The 23,165-nt window shown below is 47.4% G+C and overlaps 1 long non-coding RNA gene across 1 annotated transcript; it reads right to left on the bottom strand.

Moving 5' to 3' along the window:
* Positions 1–8,577: 8,577 nt before the first annotated feature.
* On the bottom strand, positions 8,578–22,716 carry LOC148056784 (uncharacterized). Its single transcript, XR_015702429.1, has 3 exons — positions 22,152–22,716; positions 19,981–20,067; positions 8,578–10,677 (listed from the first exon to the last, which is right to left on the bottom strand). It is a non-coding gene; the product is annotated as an uncharacterized LOC148056784 (long non-coding RNA).
* Positions 22,717–23,165: the final 449 nt, after the last annotated feature.

Genomic DNA, 23,165 nt, shown 5'->3' with positions numbered 1-23,165 from the left:
GCCCTTCTTGTAGATAGGGGTAACATTCGCCTTCCTCCAGTCCTCTGGGACATCCCCCGATCTCCACGACTTCTCAAAGATTATAGAGAGTGGCCCTGCAATGACATCAGCCAGCTCTCTCAACACCCTCGGGTGGATGGCGTCAGGGCCCATTGATTTGTAGGGGTCAAGCTCCTGTAATAATTCACATACTAATCCCTTCTTCACTGATGGTGGGTCTATGTTTGGATCAACCTGGGGTTTCGTTCCCAACGCCTGGGATCCAACAGTGTTGGTAAAGACAGAGGTGAAGAAAGTGTTGAGAACCTCTGCCTTTTCAGCATTGTTGGTGACTGATTCACCTCTACTGTTTAACAGTGGGCCTATGTTTTCCTTCTGTTTCCGCTTGCAACTTACATACCTGAAGAACCCTTTCTTGGTTTTTTTGACATCTCTGGCCAGTTCCAATTCAAGCTGAGCTTTTGCTTTTCTAACTGCATCTCTGCACACTCTGGCAATGCCCTTGTAGTTCTCAGTGGATAATCTTCCACTTCTCCATCTCTGGTACGCATCTCTTTTGGTTTTAAGCAGACCCAGGAGCTCGTGGTTGAGCCAAGGGGGCCTCTTGCTCCGCTTACTTCCCTTCCTTTCTTTTATAGGGGATAAACTGGTTTTGTGCTTCCAAGAGAGCACTCTTGAAGAATTCCCAGCACTCGCTGGCTCCTTTATCCTCCATGGAAGCTTCCCACGGAATCCCTCCCAACTGAGCTCTGAGTGAGCTGAAGTTTGCTCTTCTAAAAATCTAGAACCCTTGTCTTGGTGCTAACCTTCAGCATGCTCAGCCGGATCCCGAACTCCACAATATTGTGATCACTGCAGCCAAGGTTGTTACTGACCGAGATATTACATGTAGCGTTCGTTACATATCAAGGTCATACCGGCGGATCTCCAGCCGACCCGGGCTGGGGAAGGAACAGTCAGCACGCACAGTGTGGGTGTTCAGCTTCCACGTTTATTGCGCAGTAGTTTACCTTTATACTCCCAGCAGTAGGCGTGTCATGTTATAAGGGGCGGAGACAAGGGAGGGTCGACCCTTAACTCTTTCCGTACAGCGCGTGATCTTCCGGTCGCCAGCCCTTATCTTTACTACATTTCCCCCTCCCTTAGCTCCAGTAGCTCTGGATCTCGCTGGGGAAGCTGCACGTAAAGTAATCGATATGTGGTAAGACTTCTTAATATACGACTCATAGAACGCATAATTAAGCGTAACAGACAGGGTAATAGCACAACAAGGTCAAGAACAAGTAACAAGACTATGAGCCCGGTTATTAAAAGTTTGGGCGTTATTAACATTCCAGTTTTGTAAGCCTGGGATAGTGGAGCTCTGGTTTGACTTGTGGCAGCAACTGTCCTCCTTATCTCTAGTGAAGTAGGGGGTGAACAATAGACAGGTAGAGGCTTGCCCAATAGCCGGCATATACAGACACGCATCCGTTACGTTCATGGATTTTGCCCAATCCAGCCAGTAGTTCGTCGCGGCTCCCTCATTACTCCCCCACACCATCAGGATGCATAGGGAAATGGTAACCTGTCAAGATAAGACTCAATAAATTGATTAATGTTTATACGGTCGAATATTTCGACTTGGTACCCATTCAAGCGTTCCTTTCTCGGTTTGCACACACGCATACCCACGTCCCAGGCAACGGAGGGAATAAGGGCCCCCCCATTCACGGGTTTGCAGGTCCCGTACTTGAACCAAAGGGTAAGGCCCTTCGTTCTCATCGAGCCGGAAATGTGCCTGGGTTGCAGTCTGGGTTTTATAGGTGTTCCCTCGAATGGTATGATTTAAGGTAATTAGTGCCGTCGTCAACAGACGCTGTGCCCGAAATAAGGGAGGGCCAAGGGGAGGGGGAACCCCTGTTCCTGGGCTTATCTTTTCCCCCTCCCTAAGTCGGTCGAGTAACCCTTTTAATGTGCGGTGCGCGCGTTCTACAATGCTTTGGCCCGTACTGTTGTAGGGAATGCCATGACTCAACTGAATATCCCAGCGTGCGCAAAAGTCCTTTGTCTTCTTGCTGACATATGCCACTCCATTATCTGTTTTAATTTTTTGTGGGATGCCAAGTTGCGCCATACAGTCCTGCCAATGTAAAATAACTGCGAGAGCATTTTGTTTAGCGTGCATAGTCGCTAAAATAACTCCACTGCAGGTATCAGCTGTAACATGCAGATACTTACGTAGATTAAAGGGTTCATAAATCGTAACATCAGACTGCCATATTTGGTTGGGCTGCAACCCTCGAGGGTTTACCCCTGCCTCCCAGAGGGGACCTTTGGAACACACAGGATAAGCAACAATCACAGAGCGAGCATCTTGCAAAGTAATACCAGTTCGCTTTCCCACTGCCCCAGGGGTAAGGGGTCCCTCTGGTAGCTCAGTTATCACTGGCAGTGCCGGGGGAGCCCTACCACCCCCCTAGATGTCGTCAGCCGTGACGCCGGTTCTCCTTGTTCCTCAGATCTTTTCCTGCGCTCTGCTCTCTGTGTGTCCAGCACCCGTCGATCACTGGGATGCAACGGGGCGTCCTCAGAAGGTGATGGTGTCTTGCCCTCCTTTTCTCCTTCCCGCCATCTTCCTTCACGTAGTTCGCAATACCGCTGGGATCCCACATCGGCCCCCGGGACCCAATCCAGCAACCTATCAGTCAGCTCCCTTTCCACACATTGTTGCAACTCGCCCCAGGGTTACTGAGGAGGTGGCGGATCCGCCGGTGCAGAAGGTGCCGAAGGTTCCGTGGGTGGCTGCTCTAGACTCCCCACTCGTAACGGGAACACCTTTCCCGACTCCTTTGTTCCCGCTGCGCCATAGCCTCCCTGCGCCTCCCCTTCCTCCGTTGGCTCAGTCCCCAGTAACGACGGCCCCGTCTGTGCCCCACAGGCCACCCCTTCAACTCGAGTTCACACTGGAGTTCCAGCCTGTCCAGTACAGCAGTACAGAAAAACAGCAGAGATGCCCTGGCCATCTGCCAGCCCAGGCACATAGCCATTGCTGTTATCAAAATGTTCCCAGGCACAGCGGAGTAAGACGATAAGCAGTTCAGCAGTACAGCAAGCAGCGAAAGCAAAAAGCAGCCACTAACGAGCATTAGACTCTAATATACAGTAAGGCAAGCCAGCCCCGTGGCAAGCACAGAAACCTGCCGATTAATAGCTAAACAGCAATACCTGCTATAACTTCGATCTAGCACATTCCAATTAAATCTGTCGTTGTCTCGAACCCTTTGTACCCTATATTGGGCACCAAAAAAAACCGTCGTGGTTTAACCCCAGCTAGCAACTAAGCACCACACAGCTGCTTGCTCACTCCCCCCCGGAGGGATGGGGGAGAGAATCGGAAGAGTAAAAGTGAGAAAACTCATGGGTTGAGATAAAGACAGTTTAATGGGTAAAGCAGAAGCCGCGCGCGCAAGCAAAGCAAAGCAAAGCAAGGAATTCATTCACTACTTCCCATAGGCAAGCAGGTGTTCAGCCATCCTCAGGAAAGCAGGGCTCCATCATGCGTAACGGTTACTTGGGAAGACAAACACCATCACTCCAAACGTCCCTTCCTTCTTCTTCCCCCAGCTTTATATGCTGAGCATGATGTCATATGGTATGGCATAGCCCTTTGGCCAGTCTGGGTCAGCCCCCTGGCTGTGCTCCCTCCCAGCCAGCCTGTGTCCCCTCCGAGACTAAACCCGTTGGCTTTTCGTTCCCAGGAACTTCATGCCCCATCAGCGCGCTACGTGCGGCAAGCCAGCACCGCTTTGCCGCAAACCCCTTCTTGAGCACCCTTTCTTCTGTTCCCCAGGCGCGAAGCCGGTCACTGGCTCCTCCAACATTGCTTATGATCACTTCTGTCAGCTCATTGCGTATTTTCCCCCAATTTGGGGTGTCCAAAAACTTCTGTGGGAACGCCGAGCACTCCCCGGCGTAGCATCCATTGGATGCAGTCGCCCGTGGGCCTTTTCCTTATCGCCCCATCCTCGCCCACCTCCGTCGCTACCGGATATTACAAAGCAGGTTTTCTTGGTTTGTGAATAGCAGGTCCAGCAGTGCCTCCTTCCTGGTTGGCCCATCTAACATTTGTAAGAGGAAACAGTCCTCTACGCATTCCAGGAACTTGATGGATGACACGCGAGCTGCTGCATTGCTCTTCCAGCAAATGTCTGGGTAGTTGAAGTCACCCATGAGAACCAGGTTCTGTTGACCAGAAGCTTGCCTTAGTGTCCCAAATATTGCTTCATCGGCTTTATCGTCATGGTTTGGAGGTCGGTAGCAGATGCCCACTGTAAGGTCCTGCTTGGAGACGACCCCTCTCATTTTAACCCAGAGGCATTCAATAGAGCACTCACAATCACCGTAGTTGACTTCGATACACTCGAGGTTTTCCTTAATATAGAGTGCGACTCCTCCACCTCTTTTTCCCTGCCTGTCTTTGCGAAACGGCCTATAACCGTCCATCGTGATTCCCCAGTCATGTGAGTTGTCCCACCATGTCTCAGTTACTCCTATGATATCATAACCTTCTGACTAGGCACGGAGCTCCAGTTCCTCCTGTTTGTTTCCCAGATCGTGTGCATTTGTATACATACACTTGAGGTGGTTGCTCCTCTGGTACACATCTTGGGAGACAGCTAAGGAACATTTGTCGCCGCTCTGGTTGGCCTGACTTACTCCCCAGCTGGATGTGATGGCATGAGCATTTCTGTTTTGGACCCCACCCCCCGAGTCCTTCAGTTTAAAGCCCTCCTCACCAAGTTAGCCAGCCTGTTGCTGAAGATTCCCTTGCCCCTTCTAGACAGGTGGATTCCGTCCCTCCCTAGCATGTTATAGTCATCGAAGAATGCCTCATTGTCGTAAAAGCCAAAACCCTCACGACGGCACCAGCCACGTAGCCAGGAGTTGATATGCATTATGCGCCTATTTCTGGCTACCCCCTTCCCTCGAACTGGCAAGATGGAAGAAAAGATAACTTGGGCACCAATGTTTTTCACTTGCACGCCCAGGTCTTGAAAGTCTTCCTTGATTTTACCCAGGTTTCGGCTTTCAGTGTCGTTCATGCCTACATGAAATAGTAACAACGGATAGTAGTCCGTTTTCTTGATGAATTGTGGCACCCTCTCGGCCACGTCTCGAACCTTAGCTCCCGGAAGGCAGCATACCTCTCGTGACTCCCTGTCAGGTCAGCAGATGGGTGCCTCAGTACCCTTCAACAGAGAGTCACCCACTACGAGTACTCATCGTTTCGTTTTACGGTGTCCACTGTGCGTTGCTGGTACAGTTTCCCCTTGCAGGGGGCTTTGCAGACCTTGCTCATGGGTGTCCTCATATGTTAAGGCTTCATATCTGTTTCTGATTGTGATGCTGGAGGGTGCAGGTTGATGTGGAGTCCTGCTTTTGTGAGTCACCAGGGTCCAAGGTGCCTCATTCTCGGTGGTGTCTGCCACAGGAACATGGCTCTGAAGCCACCTATCTATCTCTGTCTCAGCTCCTCTAATACTGCACAGCCTTTTAACTGTTTCCTGCAGTTCGGCCACCTGACGTAACATAACATCGACCTGTGCGCACCTTATGCAGGTACTTACCTCTTCATCAGGAGAAGGGTTTGGGCACTTGCTGCAACCTACCGCCTGTACTGATGTTTCTTTTCTTACCAGATCCGTCTGGGTGGATGCGTCAGATGTCTCAGGGGCTTCCTCTGTAGGAACAGTGGTTTTGGCCCTGAGGCGAGTGCCCACCATTTTGCCAGAGGCCTAGAGCACTTCCCTGGGCTGTGGACCTACAAGCGGGTTGCAGAGCCCTGCCTGCGCAAACTGCCGCGCCAACTGCCGCGCCACGTCCTGGTCGCTCACGCTCCCTAGGGGCTGTTTAAATCTCCCGCCGTTGCTCCTGGCAACGCCCACGCCGCGTCAGCCGCACGTCAGCCTCATTCACGAGAGCTGCCGGCTCCTGATGGGTCCCTCTGCTCGCCCTCGGGTTTCCCGGGCTCCGAGGACCCCCTCGCCTGCCCCAATCTAATGCTGAGCCACAGGACTTACCCTTGCCGCCGCTGTGCTCCTCGCCGACCAAGTGCCGTTGGCGGTTAAGCTGCGTTTAAATCTCCCGCCGTTGCTCCTGGCGATAGACTACCTCCAGAGAGGGTATTTCAAGGACCCAAAAGGGTACCGGTGGGCTTTTGGTATAGCTGCCTTGGAGATGGAGGAAATTAAACACCTGTCCACCTTGCCCGGTCTCTCGGAGGACCCTTCTGTTGTGGGGTTGCTGAGGGTCAAAGAACAACAGGTGCCGATCACCACCACAACGGTGCACCGGCGGCAATATTGCACCAACCGAGACTCCCTGATTCCCATCCATAAGTTGATTCGCTGACTGGAGAGCCAAGGAGGGATCAGCAAGACTCGCTCACCTTTTAACAGTCCCATATGGCCAGTGCGAAAGTCTAATGGAGGGTGGAGACTAACAGTAGACTATCGGGGCCTGAATGAAGTCACGCTGCCGCCGAGTGCTGCCATGCCTGACATGCTAGAACTTCAACACGAATTGGAGTCAAAAGCAGCCAAGTGGTATGTAATGACTGATATTGCTAATGCGTTTTTCTTAATCCCTTTGGCGGCAGAGTGCAGGCCACAGTTTGCTTTCACTTGGAGGGGGGTCCAGTACACCTGGAATCGACTGCCCCAGGGGTGGAAACACACCCCCACCATTTGCCATGGACTGATCCAGACTACATTGGAACAGGGTGGGGCTCCAGAACACCTGCAATACATTGAATGACATCATTGTGTGGGGCAACACAGCAGAAGAGGTTTTTGAGAAAGGGAAGAAAATAGTCCAACTCCTTCTGGAGGCCAGTTTTGCCATAAAACAAAGAAGGTCAAGGGACCTGCACAGGAGATCCAGTTTTTAGGAATGAAATGGCAAGATGGATGTCGTCAGATCCCAATGGATGTGATCAACAAAATAACAGCCATGTCCCCACCAACTAGCAAAAAGGAAACACAAGCTTTCTTAGGCATTGTGGGTTTTTGGGGAATGCATATTCCAAATTACAGTCTGATCGTAAGCCCTCTCTATCAAGTGACCCGGAAGAAGAATGATTTCAAATGGGGCCCTGAGCAACGACAAGCCTTTGAACAAATTAAACGGGAGATAGTTCATGCAGTAGCCCTTGTTCCAGTCCGGACAGGACAAGATGTAAAAAATGTACTCTACACCGCAGCTGGGGAGAATGGCCCTACCTGGAGCCTCTGTCAGAAAGCACCAGGGGAGACTCGAGGTCGACCCCTAGGGTTTTGGAGTCGGGGATACAGAGGATCCGAGGCCTGCTATACTCCAACTGAAAAAGAGATATTGGCAGCATATGAAGGGGTTCGAGCCGCTTCAGAAGTAGTTGGTACTGAAGCACAGCTCCTCCTGGCACCCTGACTGCCGGTGCTGGGCTGGATGTTCAAAGGGAAGGTCCCCTCTACACATCATGCAACTGATGCTACGTGGAGTAAGCGGGTCGCACTGATCATGCAACAGGCTTGAATGGGGAACCCCAATCGCCCTGGAATTCTGGAAGTGATGATGGACTGGCCAGAAGGCAAAGATTTCAGAATATCGCCAGAGGAGGGGGTGACACGTGCTGAGGAGGCCCCACTGTATAATAAACTGCCAGAAAATGAGAAGCAATATGCCCTGTTCACTGATGGGTCTTGTTGTCTTGTGGGAAAGCATTGGAGGTGGAAGGCTGCTGTATGGAGTCCTATACGATGAGTCGCAGAAACTGCTGAAGGGGAAGGCGAATCAAGTCAGTTTGCAGAGGTGAAGGCCATCCAGCTGGCTTTGGATATTGCTGAACGAGAAAAGTGGCCAACGCTCTATCTCTATACTGACTCATGGATGATGGCAAATGCCCCGTGGGGGTGGTTGCAGCAATGGAAGCAGAGCAACTGGCAGCGCAGAGGCAAACCCATCTGGGCTGCCGCATTGTGGCAAGATATTCCTGCCCGGGTAGAGAACCTGGTTGTAAAAGTACGTCACGTAGATGCTCACGTACCTAAGAGTCGGGCCACTGAAGAACAACAAAACAACCAGCGGGTGGATCAGGCTGCTAAGATTGAAGTGGCTCAGGTGGATCTGGACTGGCAACATAAGGGTGAATTATTTCTAGCTCTGTGGGCCCATGACCCCTCAGGCCACCAAGGAAGAGATGCAACATATAGATGGGCTCGTGATCGAGGGCCAGACTGGCCAAAGGGCTATTCCATACCATATGACATCATGCTCAGTATATAAAGCTGGGGGAAGAAGAATGGGAGGACGTTCGGAGTGATGGTTATTTGTCTTCCCAAGTAACCATCACGCGTGATGGAGCCCTGCTTTCCTGGAGATGGCTGAACATCTGCCTGCCAATGGGAAGTAGTGAATGAATTCCTTGTTTTGCTTTGCTTGCGTGCGCAGCTTTTGCTTTACCTATTAAACTGTCTTTATCTCAACCCACGAGTTTTCTCACTTTTACTCTTCCGATTCTCTTCCCCATCCCACCGGCAGGGGAGTGAGCAAGCAGCTGTGTGGTGCTTAGTTGCCGGCTGGGGTTAAACCACGACAGTCATCTACTGAATGGGGCTGGCAAATTAGTTAAAAATGACAAAAAAGGCTGAAGTACTCAATGCAGTCTTTGCCTTGGTCTGTATGTGTAAGGTCAGCTCCCAAGTCTTTATACCAAGAATCAACAAAAAACTCATCGGCAAACCACCAATAGTAGAAGAGGCGTGAGTTAAGGTCCATCTGTACCAATTGGACACATACAAGGCTACAGGATCTGATGGGATACACCTGAGGGTGCTAAAAGAGTTCGCTGGCAGCACTGGAGAGCCCCTGTCTTTGAAAGGCTTTGGAAGACCCAGACCACTGGAAAAGAGCAAATATTACATGCATTTGCAAAAAAAGAAAATTTGGGGAAACTACACACCAGTCAGCCTCACTTCAGTCCCTGGACAAATCACGGAACGGGTCCTTGTGGAAGTTGTTTCCAGGCACACGGAAGACACGAAAGTGACTGGGACAAGCCAACTCAGATTTAGAATCTTGCAGTCATAGAATCATAGGACAGCCCAGGTTGGAAGGGACCTAGAAAGATCATCTGGTCCATCTGGTCGTAGCTCCGCTGACACTTTTTCTCATATTAAAGATGACTATTACTAAATAATACATGAATTTCTATTTAATTTGTTAATAACATTTACAAACAATACATTTTTCAAAGTGCAGTCAGGTTCGTTTTCAAAAATGACTTCTAACTCTGCTCATTTTAATTTGGAGTTGCCTCTGCTGTAGAAACAGCATGACCAGAATCTATAAGTTGGAGTGGCTAGAGCCAGCGTCCCCAAGTCCATATTCAGGCATCCAAAGAAATGGTCTGATTTCTAAAACTGCTGAGCATCCAGCAAATGGAGTCCATAGGAACTGTTGGATGTTCAGCACATTTGAAAAAGCAGGTCACTTATGTAAGTAACTAATTGTTTCTGTAAGAGCCCAACTTTGGCACCTAGTTTTATAACAGGTCGATGTCGCTTTGCCCAGAAATCTTTCAAAGAGAGGCATCTGGCTTGCACTCATCATTAACCAGAGTGGAGGCCCTGACTGCTATTTGTGTCTTGGAAACTCTCTCTCGAGGGCTGAGATTCACCCCATCTATCTTTTTAAGACACTTCAGTGAGGTGCCCAAGTTGGGGCTGCAGGGTCCGTAGCTGCTGTCTGTGATTCGGGAGGGAGCACTCCCTCCTGACTGCAGTTATTGCTCTGAGAGTCGCCCGCTCCTGAGCCACGTCCCTGGCCCCATTGGTCTCCTCTGAGTGACCTGGGCCACCAGACACCACCTAAAGAGCCCCAACTGAGCGTCTGATGAGAGAGGGGATGTTCCTAAGTGTTCGCCATCAAGCACTCCCATTTAAAAAGCATTCTTGGAAACTTTGAGGCTTTATTCTGTTCCCATTTAAAACCTGTGGAAAGAGACCCCATTCTTGGCTAGAACATCATTTCCTTTATGTCAGTGATGATCAGCCTTCAGCTCAGCACAGTGTACCGCTTTCTGAAAAGTACAAGTACAGGTACAGTGCCATGAACTATTTTCGTGCTAAAAATGAACTTGATGTATCATAGAATCATAGAATAGCCCAGGTTGGAAGGGACCTCGAAAGATCATCTGGTCCAACCTTTTGTGGGAAAGGGAGCCTAGATGAGATTATCTAGCACCCTGTCCAATGGCATCTTGAAAATGTCCAGCGATGGGGACTCCACCACATCCCTGAAGAGGTTGTTCCAGTGAATGATTGTTCTCACTGTAAAAAATTTCTTTCTTATGTTGAGATGAAACCTCTCCCGGTGCAACTTGTACCCGTTGCCCCTTGTCTTCTCCATGTATCTCCTTGTGAAGAGAGAGCCTCCGTCCTCTTTGTAGCCACCCTTTAAGTACTGGAATACTGTGATGAGATCCCCCTGAGCCTTCTCTTCTCCAGGGAGAAAAGACCCAACTGCTTCAGTCTTTCCTCATAGGGCAGGATCTCCAGCCCTTTGATCATCTTCGTGGCCCTCCTTGGGACCCTCTCTGGTCTGTCTGTGTCTTTTTTTGTACTTTTATGTACTGTAGAAGGGGATAAAGTCCCTGTACTGCACACAAAAAAGATGCTGGGGAAGACAGTCTGGGTTATTCCTGCCTCGGGCAAAGGCAAACCCATTCGTGGGATTGCTTTTGCTCAAGGACCTGGGTGCACTTGGTGGGTGATGCGGGAGGATGGGGAAGTCCAACGTGTACCTCAAGGGGATTTGATTTTGGGTGAAAATTGCCAATGAACTGAATTGTATGATGTTAATTGCTATATAATACTGTATATCATCACTTCTTTGGTGGCTATATGTCATGTCATCGGTATTACAGTAAGAATCACCCAGATTAATGAAGAATGAACTTTGATGAAACCGAGCAGAGTGCAGCGGTGATGGAACCAGAACTGGCTTCAGCATGCAACAATCCAACACCACAAGCCATCTCTCCTGCCCTGAAAGACCGTTATGACAGATGGAACCCAAGTCATGGACTAAATGAACTCAGTGGACATTTTAGAGGGATGGCCCATGGACTAAAGGAATGATATCTGTGTGTGTATATATCAAAAGACAGGAAAAGTGGTGGTGATTAATTGGAATGTATTGGAAAGGGTAGGACCTGGACCTGACGTAGATGGTATGGAATAAGGGGTGGATATTGTCCTGGTTTCAGCTGGGATAGAGTTAATTTTCTTCCTAGTAGCTGGTATAGTGCTCTGTTTTGGATTTAGGATGAGAATAGTGTTGATAACACACTGATGTTTTAGTTGTTGCTAAACAGTGCTTATACTAATTCAAGGACTTCTCAGCTTCCCATGCTCTGCCAGGTGCACAAGAAGCTGGGAGGGAGCACAGCCAGGACAGCTGACCCAGACTGGCCCAAGGGTTATTCCATACCACATGACATCATGCTCAGTATATAAGCTGGGGGGAGTTGGCCGGGGGACAGGGACTGCTGCTCGGGGATGGGCTGGGCATCGGTTAGTGGGTGGTGAGCAATTGCATCGTGCATCACTTGCTTTGTATATTATTATTATTATTGCTACTACTACTACTACTACTTGTTTTTTTGTGAAAGATGGCCTGTTTTGGAAGTCCATGATAGTTAGTTAATATTTATAAAGCATTCTGGTTGTTCTTAATTGATTAGGCTGAATTCATTTTTACTCAAGAATACAATCAGCAGTAGCTCTAATCGGTAGGATTGCTGATAAATATAAGTATCCTGCGTGTGGGTGGACTAGGAAGAGCAATGGAATTCTTACTGGAACTTTCTCTTCATACACAACAACAGAAGTCATCATATTTGCAAATCATTTATAAACAACAAGAAAAAATAAATTATATCTCTTTTTGCATTGTGGAAGGATGTATTTATAATAGGACATTTCTGGAATAGAATTGTGACTCTAGGAAGAGTTTGTTCATGCCTGTCTTCATAAAGATCACAGCAAAAACCAAAATATTAAAAGCAATATATGCTAGTATTGGGAAATGATATTTCAACGTATTTTCTGTTCTCAGTTAAAGATTCTTCAATTGTTGTGGTAGTACTTTGTAACTTTTGGCTTGAAAAATACGTCTTCCATATGTGAGATTTATTTAATCAGTTTTTCATATAGCCATAGAAGTAATAATAATTGTTTTAAAAACCTCCGCACCCTTCATTTCTTCATCTATGTACTATTTCTAGTCCTGGATTGTTTGCATCAATGATAGAAATGTACTATAAGTCACTTATTAAGTGAAATTTTGGGTAAATGAATGTAATTTGTCTCAAATTAAGTATTCTTGTTCATTTACTTGAATATAGCAAGTACTTTTTTACTTTCCTTAAACTGCATAGTAGGAACTTTCATTTTAAATTTGATTCTATATGTCTATCTTAGCTATCTCTGTGGAACGAATAGGATGTTATATGTGGTAGCTGAAAGCTTTGATTCACTTTTTAATTATGCACACATGTGTACTTTGTCTGCAAAGCATAAAACTTTCTTATTTTACACAGGCAAGAGATTTCATTAGTGGTTGGCTTTGATTTGTATTGTGGTTTGTCAAGCATTATAGGTTTAAACATAGACAAATGCTAGATGAAGGCAAAATAAAAATCATTAATTTACGTGGTGGCATTACTGCCCTAAAATTTAAATTATGTTTTTGCAGTGAAAGATTTTTAATGATATTAACTTGAAGCATATATCTGTTGGCAAAATAATATTAATAACTTTTATTATTGTGGTGTATATTGTTAACAAACATTAATTCTATTTAAACAAAGTTTTGCACTCCTTAGATGTTACTTCACTGTTTGATTTTGGTGTGCCAGATTTGTAAAAGAATTACTTTTTAATAAATGTATTTGAGTGTAATTACAATTTTGAATATGATATGTATAACCTGTTACAATGTATGCCTTTTTTTAGTTTACAGCTTTTGTAGTGTATTATAGAGGTACGTGTCAAAGCATTTTATAGAATAGTATTGTACAGAAAAATTTCAGGGTATTTAAATATGGCATTTGGAAAGAGAAGCTTGTACAAAGATGTTTGGAACAGATTTCTCAAATACAACTGTATTGGGTTTGCGTGGCAAGGTTTTGGTAGGGGGGGGGCTTGTCGTGGTTTAACCCCAGCCAGCAACTAAGCACCACACAGCCGCTCGCTCACTCCCCCCGGTGGGATGGGGGAGAGAATCGGAAGAGTAAAAGTGAGAAAACTCATGGGTTGAGATAAAGACAGTTTAATGGGTAAAGCAAAAGCCGCGCGCGCAAGCAAAGCAAAGCAAAGCAAGGAATTCATTCACTACTTCCCATCGGCAGGAAGGTGTTCAGCCATCCTCAGGAAAGCAGGGCTCCATCACGCGTAACGGTTACTTGGGAAGACAAACGCCATCACACCGAACGTCCCCCCCTTCCTTCTTCTTCCCCCAGCTTATATACTGAGCATGACGTCATATGGTATGGAATAGCCCTTTGGCCAGTCTGGGTCAGCTGTCCTAGCTATGCTCCCTCCCAGCTTCTTGTGCACCTGGCAGAGCACAAGAAGCTGAAAAGTCCTTGACTAGTGTAAACTCTGCTCAGCAAGAACCAAAACATCAGTGCGTTATCAACATTATTCTCATCCTAAATCCAAAACACAGCGCTCTACCAGCTACTAAGAAGAAAACTAACTCTATCCCAGCTGAAACCAGGACAGGGCTACAGGGGTGGCTTCTGTGAGAAGCTGCTAGAAGCTTCCCCCATTTCCAATATTTCTAGTCCTGGATTGTTTTCAATTATTAAACTGTTCTTATCTCAACCCACGAGTTTTTCTCACTTTTACTCTTCCGATTCTCTCCCCCATCCCACCAGGGAGCGGGGAGTGAGCAAGCAGCTGTGTGGTGCTTAGTTACTGGCTGGGGTTAAACCATGACACCCTCCCTTGCTCCAGTATCTGGCCCCAAATCTACTCACACAGGTCTCACCAGTAGCTGGCACTTAAGCCCTCACAGCACACATACACACTGGATAGAGGGTGAGATTTCAAAGAGAGGGAGTTGGTGCAGAAGCACAGCTCCTCTTGGCACAGTGATTCCCTGTGCTGCACTGATTGTTCAAAGCAAGGGTCCCATCTACCCATCATGTAACCAACAATATGAGGAGTAAGTGGGTAGCATTGATCATGCAACAGGCTTGAATGGGGAACCCCAATCGCCCTGGAATTCTGGAAGTGATGATGGACTGGCCAGAAGGCAGAGATTTTGGAGCATCACCCGAGGAGGTGATTTATATCCAAGAGGCGCCACCATACAATGAATTATCAGAAGGTGAAAGGCAGTATGCTCTTTTCACTGAGTGATCCTGTCATGTTATAGGAAATCATCAAAAGTGGAAAGCTACTGTGTGGAGTCCCACATGAAAAATCACAGCAACTGTCAAAGAATGCAAATTGAATCAGTTTGCAGAAGCAAAAGCCATCCAGCTGGCCCTAGAGACTGCTGAATGAGAGAAATGGCCAGTACTCTATACTGACTCATGGATGGTGGCAAATGCCCTGTGGGGGTGGCCATAGCAATGGAAGCAGACCAACTGCCAGCGCAGGGGTAAACCCATTTGGGCTGCTGCACTGTGGCAAGACATCGCTGCCTGAGTAGAAAACATTCCTGTAAAGGTCCACCATGTAGATGCTCACATGCCCAAGAACTGTGCCACTGAAGAACATCAAAACAACGAGCAGGTGGACCAGGCTGCCAGAATTGAAGTGGCTCAGGCAGACCTGGACTGGGAATGTAAGGGTGAGCTATTCATAGCTCGGTGGGACCATGAAACATTGGGACATCTAGGGAGAGATGCAACGAACAGATAGGCTTGTGATGGAGGGGTCGACCTGACTATTGACACCATCACACACATCAACCATGAATGCAAAACATGCGCTGCAATCAAGCAAGCCATGCGAGTAAAGTCTCCCTGGAATAGAGGACAGTGGCTGGGATATCAATATGGCAAGGCCTGGCAGATCAACTATATTGGACCACTGGCACAAACCTGCCATGGCAAGTACTACATGCTGATGGAAGTGACTACTGTGTGGCTGGAAACATACCCTGTGAACCATGTCACCACCCGAAACACCATGCTGGGCCTTGAAAGGCAAGTTCTGTGGTGACACAGTACCCCAGAAAGAATCAAGTCAGACAACGGGACTCATTTCCAAAATAACCTCATAGATTCCTGGGCCAAGGAACACAGCATTGATTGGGTGTTTCACATTCCCTATCACCCACAAGCCTCCAAAAAGATTGAATGATACAAAGGACTGTTTATACTGAGAGCGTTGGGTGCCAGGGAACAGAAGCACTGGGATGCAAATTTAGCAAAAGCTAAACACCAGAGGATCTGCTAACTGCCCTGGTCCTGCCCAAAGCTCCTACATATAGTGGGAGGAGATAAAGTCCCCATAGTGCACATAGAGAACTGGCTGGGAAAGACAGCATGTGTGGCTCCTCCCTTGGGAAAAGGCAGGCCCATTCATGGGATTGTCTTCACTCAAGGACCCAGGTGCACTTGGTGGGCAATGCAGGAAGATGGGGAAATCTGGTGTGTATCTCAAGGAGATTTAACCTTGGAGGAAAATAACCCATGATTTGAGCTGTATGTTATAGGAAGTACTACAGCAGGAACCAATGGAGAATGAGCCTCACAAGGAACTGGGAGAGTGCAGCCATGACCCAACCCAAGCCAGTCTTGGCAGCCAACAATCCAAAATACTGCTTCTCCTGTCCTGAGTGATCACCTTGACAGATGAGGCCCAAGTCATTGACTGTTCTTATGGACATTTGGCAGAGGGGGCATGGAATGGGGTAATAATATCTGTGTGCATGTCAATGAACAGGGGATGGTGGTTAATGAGGATGTATAAACATGATTGTCGGATGAAAAGATGGTTTAAGTATGTAGTATAAGTTGTAAGTGTTGGTAAGAGGGAATTTCAGGAATGAGAAATAGATGGAATAGAAGGAAAAAGGAAGGTATGCAATAAAAGGATCAAATATTGTAATGCAGTGTGGGTTAGGTAAGTAAGTGGAAAGATTTGAGCAGAGCATAGAAATGAAACAATATATGAATGGGATGGTCAGAGAATACTTAAATGTATGAGAGAATGTGGGACCTGAGCATGATGCAAATGGTTTGGAATAAGGGGTGGAGATTGTACTGGTTTTGGCTAGGATGGAGTCAACTTTCTTCATAAGCAACCCATATGGTGCTGTGCTTTGCAGTTGTGCCTAAACCAGTGTTGACAACATACCAATGTTTTGGCTATTCCTGAACAGTACTTAGAATCACAGAATCATAGAATCATAGAATTGTTAAGGTTGGAAAAGACCCTTAAGATCATCGAGTCCAACCGTTAACCTAGCACTGCCAAGTCCACCAGTAAACCATGTCCCTAAGCACCACATCTACCCGTCTTTTAAATACCTCCAGGGACAGGGACTCAACCACTTCCCTGGGCAGCCTGTTCCAATGCCTGACTGCCCTTTCGGTGAAGACGTTTTTCCTAATATCCAACCTAAACTTCCCCTGGAGCAGCTTGAGGCCGTTTCCTCTCGTCCTATCGCTTGTTACTAGGGAGAAGAGACCGACCCCCACCTCGCTACAACCTCCTTTCAGGTAGTTGTAGAGAGCAATAAGGTCTCCCCTCAGCCTCCTCTTCTCCAGGCTAAACAACCCCAGCTCCCTCAGCCGCTCCTCATAAGACTTGTGCTCTAGACCCTTCACCAACTTCGTTGCCCTTCTTTGGACACGCTCCAGCACCTCAATGTCCTTCTTGTAGTGAGGGGCCCAAAACTGAACACAGTACTCGAGGTGCGGCCTCACCAGTGCCGAGTACAGGGGCACTATCACCTCCCTGGTCCTGCTGGCCACACTATTCCTGATACAAGCCAGGATGCCATTGGCCCTCTTGGCCACCTGAGCACACTGCTGGCTCATGTTCAGGCGGCTGTCAACCAACACCCCCAGGTCCTTTTCCACCAGGCAGCTCTCCAGCCACTCCTCCCCCAGCCTGTAGCGTTGCATGGGGTTGTTGTGACCCAAGTGCAGGACCTGGCTCTTAGCCTTGTTGAATCTCATGCAGTTGGCCCCGGCCCATCGGTCCAGCCTGTCCAGATCCCTCTGTAGGGCCTTCCTACCCTCCAGCAGATCAACACTCCCGGCCAACTTGGTGTCGTCTGCAAACTTACTGAGGGTGCACTCGATCCCCTCATCCAGATCATTGATAAAGATATTAAACACGACCGGCCCCAATACCGAGCCCTGGGGAACACCACTTGTGACCAGTCGCCAACTGGATTTGACTCCATTCACCACCACTCTCTGGGCTCGGCCATCCAGCCAGTTTTTAAACCCAGCAAAGAGTATGCCTGTCCAAGCCGTGAGCAGCCAGCTTCTCCAGGAGAATGCTGTGGGAGACAGTGTCAAAGGCCTTACTAAAGTCCAGGTAGACAACATCCACAGCCTTCCCCTCATCCACCAAGCGGGTCACCTTGTCATAGAAGGAGACCAGGTTAGTGAAGCAGGACTTCCCTTCATGAACCCATGCTGGCTGGGCCTGATCCCCCGGTTGTCCCGCACGTGCCGCGTGATGGCACTCAAGATGATCTGCTCCATGACCTTCCCTGGCACCGAGGTCAGGCTGACAGGCCTGTAGTTCCCCGGATCCTCCTTCCGACCCTTCTTGTAGATGGGTGTCACATTAGCTAACTTCCAGTCATCTGGGACCTCCCCGGTTGACCAGGACTGCTGATAAATGATGGAAAGTGGCTTGGCCAGCTCCTCCGCCACCTCCCTCAGTATCCTCGGGTGGATCCCATCTGGCCCCAGAGACTTGTGGGCATCCAGGTGGAGGAGCAGGTTGCTAACTGTTACCTCTTGGATTATTGGGGCTTCATTCTGCTTCCTATCTCCATCTCCCAGCTCAGGGGCCTGAATACTCTGAGGATGACCAGTCTGACTATTAAAGACTGAGGCAAAGGCGGCATTAAGTACCTCAGCCTTTTCCTCATCCTTTGTGGCAATGTTTCCCTCCGCATCCAACAAAGGATGGAGATTCTCCTTGGCCCTCCTTTTGTCGCTGATATATTTTGAAAAACATTTTTTGTTATCCTTAACTGCAGTGGCCAGTTTAAGTTCTAGCTGGGCCTTTGCCTTTCTAATTTTCTCCCTGCATAACCTAACAATATCCTCGTAGTCTTCCTGAGTTGCCTGCCCCTTCTTCCAAAGGTGGTAAACTCTTTTTTTTCCTGAGTTCCAGCCAAAGCTCTCTGTTCAGCCAGGCCGGTCTTCTTCCCCGCCTGCTCGTCTTTTGGCACATGGGGATGGCCTGCTCCTGCGCCTTTAAGACTTCCTTCTTGAATAACATCCAGCCTTCCTGGACTCCTTTGCCCTTCAGGACTGCCTCCCAAGGGACTCTGTTAACCAGACTCCTAAACAATCCAAAGTCCACCTTTCTAAAGTCCAGGGTAGTGGTTTTGCTGACCCCCCTCCTTACTTCTCCAAGAATTGAAAACTCTATCATTTCATGATCGCTATGCCCAAGACAGCCTCCGACCACCACATCGCCCACCAGGCCTTCTCTGTTCGTAAACAGCAGGTCCAGCGGGGCACCTCCCCTGGTTGGCTCGCTTACCAGCTGCGTCAGGAAGTTATCTATCTTCCACACACTCCAGGAATCTCCTAGACTGCTTCCTCTCTGCTGTGTTGTATTTCCAGCAGACATCTGGTAAGTTGAAGTCTCCCACTCGAACAACGGCTAGAGATTGTGAGACTTCAGCCAGCCGCTTGTAGAATACTTCATCTGTTTCCTCATCCTGGTTGGGTGGTCTATAACATACTCCAGGATATCTGCCTTGTTGGCCTTCCCCCTGATCTTTACCCATAAGCACTCGACCTCATCATTACCTTCATTGAGCTCTATACAATCAAAACACTCTCTAACGTATAGAGCTACCCCACCACCTCTCCTTCCTTGCCTATCCCTTCTGAAGAGCTTATAGCCGTCCATTGCAGCACTCCAGTTGTGCGAGTCATCCCACCATGTTTCCATGATGGCGACTATGTCATAGTTTTCCTGCTGCGCAGTGGCTTCCAGCTCCTCCTGTTTATTGCCCATGCTGCGTGCATTGGTGTAAATGCACTTAAATGTACTTACACAGCGTCAAGGCCTCCCCCACGGCGAGTAGGCTGGGGGTGGGCAAGAGGTTGGGAAGGGACACAGCCAATACAGCTGACCCAAACTGACCAAAGGGATATTCCTTACCATATGGACTTGCGAATGTGGAGTGTCTGTGGGACGAGTCTGTGAGTGTCTGTGTGCATGCACGTTTGCTAGAAAGCATCAAGCTGCACTAGCCAGTGAGTAGGGGACACATGAAGCAGGTAAGAGGGTCTGGGATCTGGGCAGTGGTACCAGACAGACAGAGAGACCATGCCGGTACTTGGAGGATCCATGAATGTGCATGTGAGTGTTGTGTGTGTGCCTTCACTAGTGAACTTCTCTCTCTACAATTCAAAGAAGAGGGGACTCAGCTGTCTGCTTATATCTTATGAGAGTCCTATACGTAGGTGCTGTTGAAGGCAGCACCTTGTATGGGGCAGTCTGTGTAGCCAGTTATGAGACTGGTGTATGGCTCTGCATGTGTCTCTGGGATACGTGCTCAGCTTTGCTACTGGTTGATTCATGATTCATATTCATCTCATCAATATAAATAGTTGTGGATATCCTATTATGTGTCAAGGATTAATCATGCATGTTTATGTTATTCGTCTGATCTAACCTTTTCAGATTACAGTTAAATAACACATTGTTCAAGGGAGAGATTACTTACCCATTTCATTAATAGTTGCTCTTGCTTTTGAGACAAAAGACCCAACTTCACTTGAGTGCATCTTTGCTCTTTCTTTAAGGTCAGCACCTGTAAGTGACATTTCACATATATGGTAGTAAGCTGTACACAGTACCGCAAATATGTTTTCAGAAGTAAAATATTTGTGTGTGCCAAAAAATGTAAGTCTACTTTGAGACAAGGTCAGTTCAAATTGATCACATTCATTTACACAGATTTCAAGCAAAATACAACACACTACGTTTACTATAAAAAAAATTTCAAATAGCCACCAGATTTTCACTAAGTATCTTCCTCCCAGTGATATTTCTTCTTCTCAAATTAAAATAGTTTATGAACAACAGAAGTTAATATTTCATGTGACATATACTTTTATTTTCCTAACTATGTCACAAAGTCTGTTAATTATGTGTTTTTTATATTATGATCTACCAGTAAATGATAACAAAAAGAACACAAAATACCTAGGGTTCATGTTTTTACCACTTCTACAGTGGGCCTAGTAGCATTTTTCAGCTGATTTTAGTGAAATGTATTTTTGAAAAAGTTACAATATTTCCTTTTGGTCCTTCCAAAGCAAGGGGGGAGAGGGGGCACGCAAAAACTTCACATGAACATTTTAAACATGAATATATAAAAATAATTGTTTATAAAGCACAGTATAAATAGAGGTGGTTATAATAATGTGCTTTTAAAAATTCATTGTTGTGAGAAAACTGACATTTTCTCTCATGAACAGGCATGAAAAAAAGTTAAACAGGCAACAACAACAACATATTGAAAAAGACAAAGTCCAACTTTCTTACAGAGGAAGAATACATGAGAAAAAAATCTGCATATACCCACTAGAATTTAGTGTGCATTTTTTTCCATTTTGTAAAAATGAACCTATTCAATTAGTCTCTTGGCATGTCTGAAAGGACTAAACACAAGACATATAACCGACAAAAACAGTTTTAAATTTCTATACCCTGAGAACCAAAACACTGTCTATTTAGGAAAAGGCATCAGATTAGTTTAGTTAAGATCTAACGCCAAGTTTAAAATTAATCAGTCATAGGTGGGGAGCCTATTTTACCTTTCTGGACTTTACTCATGCTAGACCCTCTGTCAAACACAGTTTTGGATATATTTCTGTTGACAGCAGTAGTTAAAACTCACAACACTGACATTTTCTGATAGATATCCAGCTACCATTTTAAGATAACATGCTCAAAAAAAGCAAGCTCCACATCGCTCCCCTTTTACATTCATCATAGCAAAGCTTGCCATTTTACTAGGGCCTATGTTCTCTTATGCATGTCCAATACAAAACCAATGAAGCATCAGTCCTACCTGCATTGTATGTTTTCCACTAAATAATATCCAGTTTATACTACCAGGCAACTTGCCAAAAGCTTCCAAATGATCTTCTAGGACATGCCCCAACTGAAGACAGTGCGGCAGGCCAGTCGAGCAGTCAGTTTAAAACAAGGGTTACTGTGGTCTGTACTGCAGCAAAATCGCTACAATTGTCTAGTTTAGTAATTCACAACTAATGCATACAGAAAACTTGCCAGGAACCTCAAAGGCAAACAAAATTTGCATGCAGGTGTGTATAACTGGAGAGACCTTTAAATCCTATACAACTGCAAACAACATAATGTATTGGGTTTGCGTGGCAAGGTTTTGGTAGCGGGGGGGCTACAGGGGTGGCTTCTGTGAGAAGCTGCTAGAAGCTTCCCCCATTTCCAATAGAGCTGATGCCAGCTGGCTCCAAGATGGACCTGCTGCTGGCCAAGGCCAAGCCAATCAGCAATGGCGGTAGTGCCTCTGTGATAACATATTTAATAAGGGGGGGGGGGGGAACTGCGCAATTGCAGACAGAGAGAGGAGTGAGAATATGTGAGAGAAACAACTCTGCCAAGTTGGTATTAAATTAAACTAATTTCCCCAAGTCGAGTCTGTTTTGCTCGTGATGGTAACTGGTGAGTGATCTCTCCCTGTCCTTATCTCATAGATAGAAAATATGACAAAAGGCTCGTGGGTCGAGATTTGATTTAATACCAATCAAATCAGAATAAGGTAATGAGAAAATAAAAACTAAATCTTAAAACACCTTCCCCCCACCCCTCCTTTCTTCCCAGGCTTAACTTCACTCCTGATTTCTCTACCTCCTCCCCCAGAGCAGCACAGGGGGACTGGGAACGGGGGTTGCGGTCAGTTCATCACACGTTGTCTCTGCCGCTCCTTCCTCCTTAGGGGGAGGACTCCTCACACTCTTCCCCTGCTCCAGCGTGGGGTCCCTCCCACAGGAGACAGTCCTCCATGAACTTCTCTAATGTGAGTCCTTCCCACGGGGTGCAGTTCTTCACAAACTGCTCCAGCGTGGGTCCCTTCCACGGGGTGCAGTCCCTCAGGAACAGACTGCTCCAGTGTGGGTCCCCCGCAGGGTCACAAGTCCTGCCAGAAAACCTGCTTCAGCGTGGGCTCCTTCCTCTCCATGGGTCCACAGGTCCTGCCAGGAGCCTGCTCCAGCACAGGCTCTCCATGGGGTCACAGCCTCCTTCAGGCATCCACCTGCTCCAGCATGGGGTCCTCCACGGGCTGCAGGGGGACAGCCTGCCTCACCATAATCTTCACCATGGGCTGCAGGGGAATCTCTGCCTCGGCGCCTGGAGCACCTCCTCCCTCCTCCTTCTTCACTGACCTTAGTGTCTGCAGAGTTGTTTCTCTCACATATTCTCACTCCTCTCTCTGTCTGCAATTGCGCAGTTCCCCCCCCCCCCTTATTAAATATGTTATCACAGAGGCACTACCGCCATTGCTGATTGGCTTGGCCTTGGCCAGCAGCAGGTCCATCTTGGAGCCAGCTGGCATCAGCTCTATTGGAAATGGGGGAAGCTTCTAGCAGCTTCTCACAGAAGCCACCCCTGTAGCCCCCCCGCTACCAAAACCTTGCCACGCAAACCCAATACATTATGTTGTTTGCAGTTGTATAGGATTTAAAGGTCTCTCCAGTTATACACACCTGCATGCAAATTTTGTTTGCCTTTGAGGTTCCTGGCAAGTTTTCTGTATGCATTAGTTGTGAATTACTAAACTAGACAATTGTAGCGATTTTGCTGCAGTACAGACCACAGTAACCCTTGTTTTAAACTGACTGCTCGACTGGCCTGCCGCTCTGT

The sequence above is a fragment of the Nipponia nippon genome, unplaced genomic scaffold (assembly GCF_047370975.1).
Source record: "Nipponia nippon isolate SJK-2023a ecotype South Korea unplaced genomic scaffold, ASM4737097v1 scaffold_115, whole genome shotgun sequence".
Taxonomy (NCBI): Eukaryota; Metazoa; Chordata; class Aves; order Pelecaniformes; family Threskiornithidae; genus Nipponia; species Nipponia nippon.
The sequence above is the reverse complement of the archived record's forward strand: the minus strand, read 5'-3'. Positions and strand labels throughout refer to the sequence as shown.